This window comes from Corvus moneduloides, chromosome 3 (assembly GCF_009650955.1).
Source record: "Corvus moneduloides isolate bCorMon1 chromosome 3, bCorMon1.pri, whole genome shotgun sequence".
Lineage (NCBI taxonomy): Eukaryota > Metazoa > Chordata > Aves > Passeriformes > Corvidae > Corvus > Corvus moneduloides.
Window position 1 is genome coordinate 115,200,140 of NC_045478.1, and position 16,387 is coordinate 115,216,526.

The 16,387-nt window shown below is 38.1% G+C and overlaps 1 protein-coding gene across 8 annotated transcripts in view; it reads right to left on the reverse strand.

Annotated features, from left to right (window-relative positions):
- The window catches only part of MACROD2 (mono-ADP ribosylhydrolase 2), an 882,739-nt gene that overhangs the window by 472,493 nt on the left and 393,859 nt on the right, over positions 1-16,387 (reverse strand). The window lies entirely within an intron of this gene.

Consider the following 16,387-nt stretch of genomic DNA (forward strand, 5'->3'; position numbering starts at 1 on the left):
AAAAGCTGCTAAATTGAAAGGGAACATTAGCCACACAATTGGCTTAAATACACTATGCAATTTCCCTTCCTAAATTTTGGCTTGAATACCATTTGACATATTTCCAGCAAAAGGCAACAAAATTAATTCTCTACTTGTGCCCTGCACACACTACGTGATTTACTCAGAGGAAATAAAAGTTTTCTCGAAGTGTTTGATAATGGACCCCCTCTATCAATCACCGTGGCATTCTCCTCCTGTGACTTCCTGTGAAGTCTCTGAATGATCCTACTTCCTCTCCATCCAAAAGGCAACATGAGTTTTGTTTAACCTCCATAACCATAAAACAGAGCTCTTCTGTTAATCTGTCATCTACTAATCAAGACTTCATCCGGAAGCACCCTGCATATCCATTAGCAGCTGGAATGCTGCATTGAAATCCTGGTTCCTAGCAGCAAAATAACAGGTTTTGGAACTATTACTGGTCTAGGATAATTCTTCTTCTGCACATGCAGGTGGCTTGTGTGAGTAATTTTTAACAGTCGTAGTGTAAAATCCAGCATAAATCCCAGAAGTGCTAATGTAGAACCATCCTATCCAGTGCTCCAATAGGAAAACATTCTAAAACATGATCTCTATTAAAGCCAAAACTTTTCAAGGAGTATAAAGGGTATTTATAACAATGTCTCTGACATACCAATTGAAAATATGGTACATTCTGGTTATGGACACAATGAAAATACTGCTTTGAAAATGAAAACCAGCTTGTTTTGTGATGGCTACAGATAAAATATTGGAGGAAGCATGCTGCTGTGCCTACAGAAAATGACAGATAAACCTTAAGATGACAAATTACAGTTCTGCAGGTAAACAAGATTTATCCATATTTTTTAGACGAAAGTGGTGCTTCTTAGGGTGGCTCAGCAACTAGTATTATTTTTCAAAATCTCTGTGTATTTCAGAAGTTTCTGAAAGATGGCACAAACTTATATATCTTATATAACCTTTATTATCAGCATCTTATTTGTAAGGTACTAATTTGCCTCTGTCCTGACATACAACATGCAAATCAGGAACAAGTTTTGCTCAGTTCATACTTTCCTAATTTTTTCATTTGTCAAGTGAATTCAGAACTTCTCTGCTCTCAGTTTTTTAAAGAGAGAAAATTAAATTTTGCATAGACCTTAATCTCAAATATGCTGTGCTTTCTACACATTTTAAACCCATTTTTTGACAGCATTCTTTTTCAAACCTGTTTCACAGAGTTATCCTAACAGTTCGTGCTACTTCACAATGGAGAAGCAGTTGGGAATAGTTATTTTTCTACCTTACATAAATGACCATGAAATGATGTCATATACTATAATGACATGAATATATTAAATGTTCTTTCACTTCAAAATGTAAAAAATCCACCCAACTCTTTCTCTCCCCTCCTTCTCCCGAATGCTTTCCATTTCATTAGCAGGCAGCAGGCTAAAGTACAGAATATACAATAAAGTGCATGTAGTGACTACATCACAGGAATTTTACCAATATGAACATTTATGGCTGTCACTTTACCCTGAAATTCTCCCACATCAAAGAGTGTTGTTAAAGCATGAGTGACAGCCAAGGCAGTAGCTGTATGGATAAAATATGGTTGTTTGAACACCTTCCTTCTTGATGTAAAGAAGGTCAAGGGATGTTGCTTTATGCTGCGATGTTCTGGGTAAGTTCATCAGCAAAGCCCACCTTCAGGAAGGGAGTTTCTGAATAGTCACTGTTAACTGTGCAGAAAGGGGTGATGAGGGGAAAAAATAAAACCTGAGCTTCCCTTCATTGACACTGTGAAGATAAAATATTGGAAAAAGCTGCTGTCAGAGGCTCCTGCTCATTGGGATTCCACACATCAAAACCAAGAGCTTTCTGGAACTCTGGAAACTTACTCCCAAATTCACAGACAAGCACACAGTATCACAGATGAAAGACTGCTGACTGCTGTGCAGTTAAACCCTCTAATTTACTTAGCATATTCTCTTTCTGAGATCTCCTTGCAGCTGTTCATTGCAAATGATCCAAGGCAACATTCCCGTGGTTGAGACAAGCATAGCAAATTTGAACTAAGGAAACACTTTTAGGAATAGGTGAAAAGCATCTGAACTCAAGAGAAAAAGATGAACACCTCCTAGTCCTAAAGCATTCAAAATGTATGCGCTGATTTTGCAGTTTCTACAAAAGATAAAAGCTTTTGCATGAGACTTGAAATTAGTAAGATTAAAAAGTAAAGAATTTATGCCTTTCTTTTAGAAACAAGGGCAAATGTCAGCCAGTGAATTTATACATGTTATTTTGTCCTTGTTGCATTGGCATTATACTGTTCCACTGAGTTCAAATTTACTTTGGGAAACAGTATTAAATATAGGTGAGTGCCATTATGAAGTGGGTGAACAATTACTGAATCTAGTCTAGAGAAAGTGGATTAACAGCATTTTTATAAAAAGGCCAAATTAAAGGAATATGAGAGTGGAGGGAATGGGGATACTAGGAAGTCATCTGGGAGCATATTCCTTTTTTTTCAGTTTCTAGTCAAAGGCTTGGAGATATCCCGATCTCCAAGATCAGTGAAGATGCAGACAGCTCAGAACACTGCTCCAAAGCCTACCTGGGATCAGGGAACCCACTTGTGAAATGGGACTGAGAGGGTGTCAAGTCACCAGGGCAGGACTTGGTGAACTACAGTTGGTATCTGCAGACTTCATTGACCTGCAGTGGGTTGAAGGAAACAGATTTCTGGCACTTCCCGACCTCTGCACATTCTGTTTGGATTGATAAAGTTTTGGTAACAGTTTTGTTTCATTTAGCTTTTGTGAGCTACAATTCAGAGACTCAAGAACCAAAGTAATTAATAACTAAGAATTTAAAGCTGGAATTCTCTTTGAGTTTTGCTCATTTCATAATGCAAAATTTACCTTTCCTAAAAATGAGTTTGTGCCTTCTTGCTTCCAACTAATCTTGTCTGTCTGGACAGGAATATTAACAGGAACACAACATGAAATGAAATATGGTGTTGAATATTAGAATATGGTTGAATATTAGAGTCTGAAAATCTGCTTAATGTAGCAATTGATACTGATCATTTTATTTAAATATAATTCCTAGAAATCTTAATAAGAAAGAGCTGTTATTGTTAACGGCACCTCACAAGATGTGTGTGCCACCTATGTGTATACAAGCTCCAGAGCCTTTGTGTATGTCTCATGGGGAAGATTCACTGACATAAAGGCACCAATGCAACCAGCCATGCAGTTCTTTGTACAATATTTTTTTCTGCTCTTTTCCAGTCTCCCACTGTTATTTCAACCTGCCAAGCTGTCAGGGAAATAGTGTCAGTTGCAGTTCTTATGTTGTAACTAAACATGGTACGTATCCAGGTGCTCTCAAGTTTCCTTTAGTGTAAGCTGGTTACCAGCTCAGCCTTCCGGCAAGCGTTACTGGGATAATCCCCAGCTTCCCTTCACAACATCTCACACAAAAAATCAATGACCTGATTGCTTAAATCTACTCGTTTCTCACAACTCCTTCCTTCTGAGGACCCTGGATTATGGTGCCTCACTGTTCCAGCAACCAGGGCTGGATGATAACATGTGCCATACAGCTATGTAAAGGGGTCCTATGAACCTCTACTTTGGACGTAACAAGAGATGGAAGGGTCTATAACAAAATTAAACAAACACCCCTCCATCCCAAAGCCTCACTTTCTTCTCTCCTGAATGGCTTTGGAATTTAACAGAACCTTCTAGTGATGTCCATTGGTACACTGTTTTCTTTCTAGGCAACGGTGTCCCTCTCTCCTCCAGCCACATTGCTCCATCTCCCCAAATATTTCAGAACTATTTTGATTCTACCATTAATCCTGGTTGCTTTGCTTTGCTCCAGTTTTTACCAAATTCCTTTTCTTTTCAAGACTCACACCTCTGCAGGGGAAGAGGACACAGGAATCTCAGCCCACAGGTTATTTTGTTCTAAGTGAATTATTACCATCAATTGAGAAGACACCTGTGAGCAGTAAACAGCTCAGAGGCTGACAGCTCAGACCTGCTCTCTGAACCAGCAGCTACCACAAAACTCAATTTAAAAGCAGTCACTCAGCCCAAATTAATTATATACAAGGCAAGGAGCAAAGAGCAGAATGATCTACTGGGATCTCCTGAAGGCAACCTGGCTGAACTGAAAAACAACACTGGTCAATTTTCCCCTGCCCTTGCCCTTTCCTTCTGACCACGCCATAACTGGCAAAGATGCAGTGCAATTAAACACCAAGCATCCAATCAGTGCCATTGTAAAGGACTAAGGGAGAGGAAAGAAAGAGGTTTGTAACACTCGCCCACAAGCCTTACTTTCTCTGTGTAAAGTAATGCTATAAAAACAAAATTCCAACCTTTTCAACACCATTTTCAAAAAAAATCTATGGAGAGCAAACATGTCCTCAGAGATGCCAATGGAAAAAATAGGGTAATTGATTCCCTCATCGTTTTTATGACACTCTGCCATTGGTCCTAAATGAGAGATTGTTCAAATGTGCACAAAGCTAACATTGTAGGGCAGCTCCCCACTCAGCAGATGTCCTAAGATACATGAGACTTACTTTCATGTTGTTTTTCAGACCCAACATTTAAAAATAATTTTCTCAAATCTCATAGAGATATCAGGCCCTTATACAGTGAGTCAGCTGCCTATTTCAAACATGACTCATTCACAATGTGGAGTAAACCCCTGCTCTCTTATAAAATTCACAAAAAGGAAGAAAAGGATGCACAACCTGTTTGCTCTGTGCCTGTCAGGTAGGCTGGGAAGTAATTGGAAGAAGTTCTGTGTTCACCTCCTGCACAGCCCTGTGCAAATTGTAGGCACACATCTAAAACCATCTCATTATTGGCACTAATTTATTGACAGTAGATAGTTCACTGCAGATGTCAAATCTCAGTCCATCACTTGTCCTGGGGGAAGATATTCAGAAAGAGACCTATCACTCTCCAACCTGTAAAAGCAACAGCTGCCAAAGAGAGGTACTTCTTGTGATCCATAAGTGTCTAGTTTTGTTATGTTTTCCTGAGCTAACTGCTCTGCTGCTTGGCAGATCATCGTCACTCTCCCCTCATTCAATTCAGTTTCACTGCTTATTCATGTCTCCCTTTTCAGTATCACATTTCCTTCCAACTATCTTGCATCTTCATAACCAATTTTTCTTCTCCCTTTCCTCTTGTCTCTCCTGTATTCTAACTGGAACTAGTCTGATACTTGCTGACATCAACGCTGTGGATTTTAACTTAAACTTCTACCAGTATCACTCACCCCTAGCTACTACAAGAGAAATAAACCTGTTTCCATATGTTTCTGCATTGCTAATAGTAGCTATTTTCTAGGCATTACCAAAATAAACATTATTAGCAGCGATTAGATCTGCTTGATTCAAATCCCCCAATGCATGGTTACACCACAGAGTTGCTTAAATGATATGCAAAAGAGAACAAAAACTTTCATTACTTTTGCTGATTTAAAACCTCACACTTTTTAAAATGCCACTGAGGGAAAATGCCATTGAGGAAAAATCCCACAAACACATTCTGAGGCTAAATATTGCAGTTAAAAGTAAACCAGGCTTAAAATAAAAAGTTGGCATTTTAAAGGCCTGCAAATAGGATTAGATCTACCGAGACTATATAAACATTAATAAGTGGAGCTCCATTCAGAGCTAATGTATCAGTGAGTCACGTGAAGACCAGCATGAACTCTTTTTAATTTGCAGCCGGAAGGTTGAAAGAGGTAAAACAACTCCGCAGAAAGGTTCACTAGGACATAGATTAGGATCTTACACTTTCAAACGTCTGTTTCTGTTGGCTGCAGCTCTGTCTGATCACTGCTGGGAGCCTGAGCACTCGCCCACTTTACATCTTTAGCACTCTAAAGATATAAAAAATGGAATTCTTTATTCAAGCTGGTTCTCAACCTGGCACATCCTAAGCAGCAGGTTTCTGGGCTTGGGTATTTCTCCCTCCCAACCCACTCGCAACCCCCACCAGTGCTGAAAAATGACATGACAGTAGCGAACTAAATGACAGTCTTGTCCAACTGTTGCTGTGTTTCAGAACTAGAGACTGTTTCTTTCTACTGAGTAGTCCCGGCGAATGTTTTCTACAATTCCCCACTGATGCTCTCTGGAATGTTATCCTCCTGTAACCTACTTTTTTGAGGAGCCCTTGCTCCTCTGTGTGAGCCACTGGCACCATAGGTCACTGGGTGCTGGGAAGAAAGCCATTCCTGGTGGAGAGCTTTGTCTTTCCTGTCTTGCTGAAGGACATTGCAGAGTGGATGCATTTGAGATACATCTCTTGCCCCTCAGCACAACAAAGCAGAGATAAAAATCAAGAACAAAAAAAGTTTGTCTTGTATCTTGGGATTGTTTGTCTGGGACTTTGGCTTTAGTCATGACACCCAATGAGAAAACCTGCAGTTAAGATCAAAATACTATTAGTGGTTTCAGTAAGGATTGGTCCTTAGAAAAAAAGAGCAAAAGTTTAGGAGTTAAAAATTTAGTGGAAGTTTAGAAAAGGAAATGCTAAGTGTAGCCTGAAATGTGATGTGAAAAATGTGAAAAATGACAAAGGGATAGTAGCAATACACCAACAAATCTGTTGCCAAAGTAAATGAAAAAGTCACCCAGGCAGATAACATCTGGATATGTGCAACCTCAATTTAGTCAAAATCCTAATGTAAACAAGTCCACTGATAGCAGAAGGGTAGTTAAACATTCCACTGCCTTTGGATAATCGAAACCATCTTCCCTTTCTAAAAAAATAACAAACCTTTCAATTATCAAACTCTAAGGAAGGAACTGACAGCTATTTGAAGGATTCCATTAAAATTTCTTTTTTTTTTTGCTTTGCAAACATCTCTGCAAACAATTTTTTGTTTGTACAGAAACTACAGGAGCTCTCAAATTACTTAATACTTGTAAATACTGGTAATATATGGTACACTGATTATATATAATATAAACACTGTGTTTTGATCTGGTTTATTAGACTGAGGCAAGGGTACACATTCTGCTAACTTTATAACGATATTATTAGTTTCAGTGATACTACTATTGAAATAAAAACTGAAAGAAAATGTATTTGCAACTCCATAACATGGAGTTTCTTTAATATATGCATACTCTCTTCAAGAATCCTATGAAAAAATGGTAGGAGTCACTCTGGGAATGGTAACAGTGCAGCAAGGGAATTCAGTCTCTAACAGATTTCATATAAAGGCTGTGGAGGATCAGTGGATACATATCATACTACACCAACCTAATTATATATTGCAATAGTCATTCAGTCAACTCCTCTGTCAACTTACTGCATTAATATATTATCACTGATAATGAAATTTTGACAGTAATCTGAAACATCTGCAAAAAGTACCATCAAAGCTACTGAATACAGAATAGCATTAAAAAAATACTTCTCTTTTTCCATGGCTAACAACTTAATATAGTTCTAGGGTAAGTGTCACATTAGAAATAATTGTAATCATATATGAATCACTTTTCATGCATTTTGTTGGAATGGATATGAAATGGAATAATCTATATATTTCAGCAGAATCCAAGCAATTTTTATGCAGGAAAGCTGAAGCCAATGCAGCAGGTCAAAATCAAAAGCTGAAGAACACTAACAAGGTTAGGAAGCACCAAGGAGTTACAAAAATAAAAAAATTCCACTAAGTTCCACTGCAAATGATAACAATTAAAAGGAAAATATCATCTATGTGTGCACCAGAAAATCCTAATGTTAACTAATTAAATAATAAATTCTAAAAATTCTATAATTCTGTTCCCCTGTAACTAACAAAGCTAAAAAGCTCATTTTTAAAAATAGGTCAAGTCTCTCATCTCCATGCAACAGTGACAGAAGTATTAAACTGGTTGATTTAAAAAGAAAGGGATTATCAGAACCCTTATTCACACATAGTTATGCAGAAAAAATCACCTCGAATGAAATTCAACAGAACTACATTTTATGCTGAAAACACAAGTAAACCTCATAAACAACACAGACAATGTGAAAATAGGCTATGAAGTTTTAAAAAAAAAAAAAAATCAAAGGGGAAACTGGATGTTTAAAAAGTTAAAACATGCAAAAGTGAAAAGCTTGTTCACCAACAACTGTCTAGTTTATATGAAAATAAAAATGCTATATGGTGCATGTGATGTCATTTTAAGATGTACCTCGTCCTGACTGAGAGATCAGCTGACTTACTCAGCTCTCATGTACTGCAGAAGGTAAAACAAACATGAACTAGCTTTCGGATTAGGGCTAGAGATGGAATTTCAAAATATGGAACCCCTGGATCAATTTGCACAGTAAAAATCACATTCCAGTGCTATTTAATAATGAAGGAATCTGGAAGAGATTATGTGACTTTTCTTGAACACACCATGCCCAAATATATGGACAACATTTTCATAAGTGCAAAGATAGAGGGATTTAACTTTCAAGATAGTCACCAAGACAGCCACAAAATTAATCATTTTGAAGGTGTTATTCTATAGCTTTGCAGTTAGTTTACACCCAGCCAGGACATTCTGTGTAACTGCATCACTTACACATGAGGATGTTAACAGTGCTGCATTACACATGAATGACAGCATTCTATCAATCTAAGTCTTTGTGCTTAGATCCTATTTTATTCTCTTACTCTCTAATGTTGGGATGTTTAAATATTTTCATCGTAACAAACAGATACCCAGAAAAAGATCTCAAAATGTTTGTTTGAATCCTTCATACTCCTGCTACATTTTGGCAAGGAATGACTCATCACCTGACATATATTGTGGCTGTACTGTGATTTTCCTTCTATTGAAGAAAATAAAATTCATTCTGAAGTTATCTGATTGTTCACAATGATACCAACCATTAAAAAAGGAACTACTTATTTCTGCTAGAATGTAAGTTTCTGAGTAGAAAACCTGAAACAGAAAACAGCAGCTCAAAAGTAGCTCATTAGCAGACTTATTGATCTCCTTGAGCCAAGTTTTGAGAAAGAGAACATGTGCAGAATCCACGCTTTTTCAAATACTACAATTAAGATCTTTAAATTACACTGATGTGGGTATTCATCCTTAGTTTCATGTTAATCCAAAGACATGCTGGGGCTGTTAAGCTGTGCATCCTGCCTTAATTCTGCCAGCCAACAAGGACTTTCATTCAAGTGGCACTCACAAAATAACATTTCAGTGTGCCCCTCCAGGGGCTTGAATTTTTGAGAATGCTCAGTGAATGTACGTTGTGAAAAAAGTACTTCTTAACTTCACACAAACTAATTGCTTCCATCTTAGAGATTGAACACCCCAGAAGTGGGACTTCAGATGTCACCAGCAGACACTCCTCCCCTCCCTCCCCGAAAGTTTTCAGGAAAAAAAACCCAACAAAATTCATGTACCACAGAGCTCATTAACATCTTTATTATAGTATCCACAGTTGCAGTGCTCCATTTCAGAAATAATATTTCTGCAAAGTATTTATACTGTGTTAAACTTAAACCCCCTGAGCCATGCTGAAGGTAATCACAGGTACATCTGTTTGTCATATTTAAATTCTTAGCCCAATTCAGTTGCAAATAATTAGCTATTTATCGCCATGAAGTTCACATTACAAAATCAGAAAGGGTCAATATGATTCTAACCATTTAACAAAAGACAAAGACCTTAAAAGGAGGAAAGGGGAGAAAAACAAAATAAACCATAGTAATGAATCCCACAGTAAATCAAATGCAATCAGTTCTGCTTGCCCATCATACCCCTGGACAACCCAATTCCTTTGTTTTTCTTCACAGACTTACAGGATATATTGCCATACATATCATTTAAGTCCATCCTTCACTTTTACAGCCTGAAGACGAGAATTATTTAGTCAAAATAACATGAGTACACAGCTCTTGTAATACTGTTGTGACCTCGGTTTCTAACACCTACACTGTAGCATTACGATAAGTCACAAAGTTTTTTCACTTGCAAGGACATCTTAATTATCCCACCCATGACATGAATGTTTTTGGAAGATAAAGTCTGTAATTAACTTGTTGCCAAACAATATGTTTACTGTCCCTGAAGGTCAGTTCTAGTATAAAGACATAAGGACACTTAACATTGGGAGAGGTGCATTTTAACTGCCATCAAACATTAACCAAGTGGTCATCCATTATCTCTAGTAGCAGCAATGTAGAGTAGGAAAATATTCCAAGCACCATAAAATAACTGTGCTAAAATAAACCTCTAGTGCAACACACAAGGCTTGCAGTACGTAAGTACAACTAGAGATGTGCTTGAGCCATTGTAACCAGACTTGTTAGAAATTCCACTTAATCTCAGTAGCTGGCCGGTAGTGGGAGAATTTGCTCAAGACTGTCAAACAAGATTGCTTCTGTTCTTCGGAAATCTGTCTTTGCTGATTGTCCTTGTTGGGAGAATTTAGGTTTTGAAACTGTTTTTAAAGATTATACCAAAACACCTGCAAGAGCTCCTCGCCTTGTTTAGTTCTGAATTTAAACTACAGATTTGTATATCCCAGTCTGAGTAAGAAATCCGTGATCTGCAAAGGGCAGGGTGAGGATGTATGAGTATAGGTGTAACAAGGGGTTTCATTAGCCCTGCACAAAGCCATGAACGGCAGCTTGGCACTCCCGGCACAGTTCCCATACCAAAGTAGACCCCGATTCCAGGCAAATGAGAAAGTAACCATGTTTGATTAAAGATCTCCTATAATACATCAACTCGTCATGTACATGAGCTACGAGAGGTACAGACAGGAAAAAAAAAATGCAAACGATGGGATAAAATAAAAGAAAACTATAATGAAGAAATATACATAAAGCACTACTAAGCTGTTGTGCTCAGCCTCTGACTCACATCCTCATCATTATTCTGTATTGATGCCTGAAGAGGCCACCTAAAAACAGACTAGACAAGAATAAGGGAATAAAGGTAGGTATTTATTTGAAGGGCCTTCAAAGGTACAGCCTGGGGAGCCAGAGGCTACTGCCAAGATGGACCCCAAGATGGACAACAGGTCACGAGTTCTTCACACTTTTATAGGTTTGGTTCATTTGCGTATCAGGTTTAATTCTCCAATTAAAGCTTCACTTAATGATGTCATTTCCCCAAGCTCACCCCCCTCTTAAGATATTGGTTTACACATTTTGGGCCTAGGACGGTCTGAGTGTCCTTGAAGAGCAGGCCTGGAGAGGCTTTGTTATGTCTACCTAGCACAAGAGAGCAGAAATTAACAGGCTACAAGAAACTTCGAAGTTACACACTAGACAGTACAGGATTTGAAAAATAGGGAAGTTAAAACCTGAGGCGTCACTATTTTAACAGGAAACCTAAAAGACACTTGGCCCTTTCTTTGCTTTACGCTCTGCTTACAGTCAGAGACAGATGGAAGGAATGGAAGGCAAAGAAAAGCAGCTAAGAAAATCACAGAGGAATAAAATCAACTTTGCCCAACAAGACCCACTCTGTCATCCCACACTTACAGCATGCACTCCTTCATGCAGAGAAATAGGTAACAACTGAGAACTTGTGTTTTCCTCAAAGTATTGGACAATATGGGAACGACTTGTGAAGAAATGGCATATGGAAGAACCTAAACATGGCAAACAGGCATGAGTGAAAAAAGTAAACAGGAAAAAAGAATTTGGATGAGAAAATAGGAAAGATGAAAATGTTGACGATTCAGACAAAGGAAGGAAAGATTCAGCTACAGAAGGGAAAATATTATGAATTTAGATAGGGAAAGAAATGAGAAATCTGGAATGCCAGAATCAATGAATGTAAGACCTGGAGGAGGAAGGGGAGTCTGGAGACATACACATCCAGGTGTGACCGTTAACACTGCACTGAACTAGTAAACGAAGTTCTTTTGGCATATCCCAGACCATTAAAGAAGATACTCTGAATTTGTACTTTGAAGCAAAACTAGTTGATTCCAGTCTGTGTTGTTTGAAAAACTCCTGTATGCCAGCACTTAGATACTGGAACAGCTTGTCTGTGTTGAAACATGGACCATTTGCTGGTTTTCCATTGAGAATAGATTGGATTTCAAATTCCCCCACTTAGTTACCAGAAGCCTTTCCATCAGCTGGAAACACTTTTCAATCCATCTTGCCAACTTTTGACCTATGCTAGTTACTTTTGGAAGGTGAAACCCATCAGGATCAGGCATGGATAAGCAATTCTCCACTGAGAGCATGTCAAATATACATGCAGCCTCCCCAGAGCCAGAATGCAGCAAATGTGCATTTCTTGAGAAGGGACACTTAGAGCTGTTCATATAGAAGCAAATAACAAGAACTTATGTCAGTCTGCATTTCTCTTGTAGCTGATGGCAGGCATCACACATGCTATTCATTTTCTGAAACAATACTGGAGAGTGCTGTTTATGTGCTGCCTACAGACCATCTAATTAAAGAGCATAGCATATTAAAGCAATTGAAATAATTTGTTTCTGCAGCAAAAAATAAGGAGTCTGATAGGCAAAATAACTGACGTACTGTTACACTGTAAATATTTGCCTGAATAGGATGGTATAACAAGTTATTGTATGGTAAGAAAAGGCTTCAGCTAATCTCGCGCCCAGGAACTTTCCGTGTTCTTCCTTCACTACTGCCAGTGGTCCCCCTGAAGTGTCAGGCAGCTGCAAGTTGAGCTTGGACTGAGCTCTCACCTTTGTATGTGAAATGGAAGACAAAGGTCTGTCACTATGGATAGCTGGAAGCTCATGGCACCTGATGCCATAGCAGTATTATCCTACAATACTGCAGATGGAAGCATACCCAAGTCCTTCCTCATGTTCTCCCCATCATTACCCTTCACCATCCATACACTTTTTTTTTTTTTTTTTAACGAGTAACCACAAGTCCAGCTCTGATGTCTCTTTAATTTCCCAGGTGGTTTCCTGACTTACTTGTTGCTTGCAGGAAGGAAAGCTTCCTGCAGGCTGGTTGCACCCAGCAGAGAATACAGATGCCTTGTTGCAGCAGGAGGAAGAAAATCAGAGCCAAAGTCATTATCCCCTTAACCACCACCACTCTCCATCCTCTGTGTAAACTCTCTGACAGCATTCCCTTCTTATCTTCTTCAACAGTGTCAAGCAAAATGAAAAGGTTAGATTTGAAGGCTTGTATGTGGCCTTTAGATTAGACATCCCACTTAAAAAAAAAAAAACACCACATCAAAATATTTTTTAAATCACAGAAACACAAAGGTTCAAGGACTAAATTTGCTACCTTAGCTGAATTACACATGCTTTAATACTCCTCCACAAAGAAATACTTAACATCATGCTTCCCAAACTGACTAGGGAAGCCAACCACAGGACCAAAATCTTGCTCCAGTATCCAACAACATATCACAGATGCAAATCCCCACACTTTGGAACTCCATGCTCCTTTACATTGCTCTTCATGCAAAAAGGGATGCTAAAAATGGAAGAGGTAAGTATTCTCAGCTTCAATCTGATCAGGGTTTCCCCTCGTATTTCCTGTATTTAGCATCCCTCTGTTAATAGTCTTTCTCTCTTTCACATACCCCCAGCTCCTTTTCTTGTTCTGGTGGAGGCTCTTTGGACAATTACACGGTAGGAAGTGCAGACAGTGCTGTGAAACCCTCTAAAAAGGTTAGTGTGAATCAGACTCACAGGGATCACAGGTTACCACTCAACTTCACTCACAGCAAGAGCCACGTGTAAAGTTTCACATGAAAAAAAAAAGGAATGTTACTAAATACTCAGCCTCCACTGCTATGTGCCAGGACATGTCCACTGGATGATGGATTGCCCTACACATGGATCAGCAGTGCTTTGTTACCCCAGGCCAGCTGAATGGAGTAACTTTTAGAGTAGTATGTAAGTCTTTGCACAATACTAGCTTTTAGGCATTCAGTCTTTTAAAGACAATTCAGAATATACGGGCCTTAGTTTTGCATCAACACCATACATGATCAAAACAACTCGTTATCTAAGATTCATCTGTTTGTCTAGAAAATAAATGTCAGTACTGTCAGGAAAGGGAAAAGTTTATGATTAAACTCCAGCTGTATCATCCCTCATAATATTCACTTGAAGACAGCAAAGATTCAGCACTTGATTTTTCATCCACCTCATTGAAATGGTATTGCAGAGAAGCCCTACAAAAGAACACTTATGTAGAAGCACATACCTTTACAGTCAATGTTGTTATGTAAAAACCATTTTGCAATTAGTTTAATTTTAGGATAGAAAAGCAGTTCAACAGAATATGATACAGGATGACTGGACTAAGCACAGAAAGCAATTTTGTTTAAACACATGTAGACATCAAGCCAATGATCTGCAACTGCTCAATGGGAAGCCAATGTGCACTTCTCTGTTTTCCTAATGGACTGCTTCAAACATGACAGAAATTCATGCATTTCTGCTGCATGAAATCTCCCCTCGAAGAAGAACAAGGAAACCACACAGTTTTCCACCATGTACAGAGGAATTAAGCAACTCAAATCATAACCCCTGCACAAAACCTCCCCATCAATCCTACCCATCAATGAAGAACACTGAGGGAGCCCAACCTGAGAGTCATTGTGGGATGCCTGGTCTACACTATGTTCATCTTCAATTGTTCAAGCCATAGCACAACAATAAACCTGATAGGGCATAGTGCAGAGACCACATTCCTGTCTCATGATTGAAACTCTCAAATGAGGAAAGAGCTGTTACACTACTGCAATCCAAGTTAAGAATACCAATAATAAAATACTATACCTCTGAGTATTTTAAACATGGAATTAAGTTATTTATTCAAAGTATCATGTAACAGCATTAAAAGCAACAGGCACAGGCACTTTACTTTTTTCATGTACGAATGAGTTTTGCACGTAGATAGAGTCTTGCCATGTCATGACTGCAGAACGACAGCGGATACTTATCCACTCAGCCGTAATTAATTTACTCTCAAATGGATACCGCATTTAGAAAGAAATAAATTGTAATTTTATCCTGGAAAACCACTTCACACAAATGGGACAAACTGTTACCTCATCTGATTTGTATCTATTTTCTAATCACACAGAGACTTACTATAAAAGAATTCAAAAGTATTCTAAAAATATGCAGCTGCTATTGCACATAAATATTCCATCTTCCTCTCTGGATAAAATCCTTCTGAGGGAAATAGCAGACTTGCTTAAGGCTTGTTTTTCTTACATCTCACATTGACATGCCTAAAACACTCATACCACTTTTCCATCAAACTTTACATCACCTATGAGGAAATACCTGCAAGTTCAACAATGTTCTGCTGCTTGTGTTCTGCTATTTTGGTGTTTTAATTATGTTACTTCACATGGCAGAATGAAGTTTGACATTAGTATTGAATCTCATAAATCATCACTTTAAGAAAATGCATTCCCTTGAGGAGAGGTAATACACGTTATATGGAAGTCTCTGTTTTAGCTTCAAACCTTGTTAAACAATCTTAACTGTTTTCAGAAAGTCAGTAGTAGCATTGTGCCTTCTGAGGCACATAAGAAGCAAGTTATATGTTAGCCCTTTTTCTAATTCTTTTCTATTTGCAGTGGAAGTTTTTTAAAAAAAATTAGGAGTCAAAAATGAAAAATGAAACTAAATGTGAATTCAACATTAATTCAAGAGTGCTGGCTCTGGAAGAAAGGCATGATAACACAGTGTCTCAGATGTACAGTTAATATAGTGCTAGAGATGTATAGTCAAAATTATAGATGTATAGTTAAATTTTCCTTCTCTTTTTAAATTTTTCTTCATTCTTTCAAAATATTTTACTAAGGAAATGGCTGATGATATAATGCAAAACCCAGTGTACAGCACATAAACATGAAAAAACAGTTTCACAATGATATTCAGTAATTCAAGATGTCAGAAGCTTACACAGACTTTACAAATAACAAAGCTAATCATGTTGCAATAAATTCCACTAGAACTAATTTCTTAGAATGCTAGTTGTTGCTTTTATAATGGTGCAATCATGATCCCATAGTATCATTCTGTAAAGGGAACCAATCAATCTGGTGTAACTGTTAATTTACTAATGAAAGTTAAGTTTGAAGTTGGGGCAGCAGAAACTTTGCACTTGCATGACACAGTTTCACAATAACTTGAGCTTATGCTTTAAATCGGATAGGGATGCACACAGACAGGGATTGATATCAAACACTGTGATAGCAGCAGACATACTGTGGTCATTTGCAGATATTTCTCAGTTTCTTCTTAAAGAGAGCTGCAAAAACGAGGAGGTGGAAGTGTGTAATTCTTTAAAAGGAGGAGGTGGCAGTGCACAATTCTTTAAGGAAATCTGTCCAACTCTTTCAGTTGCTCTT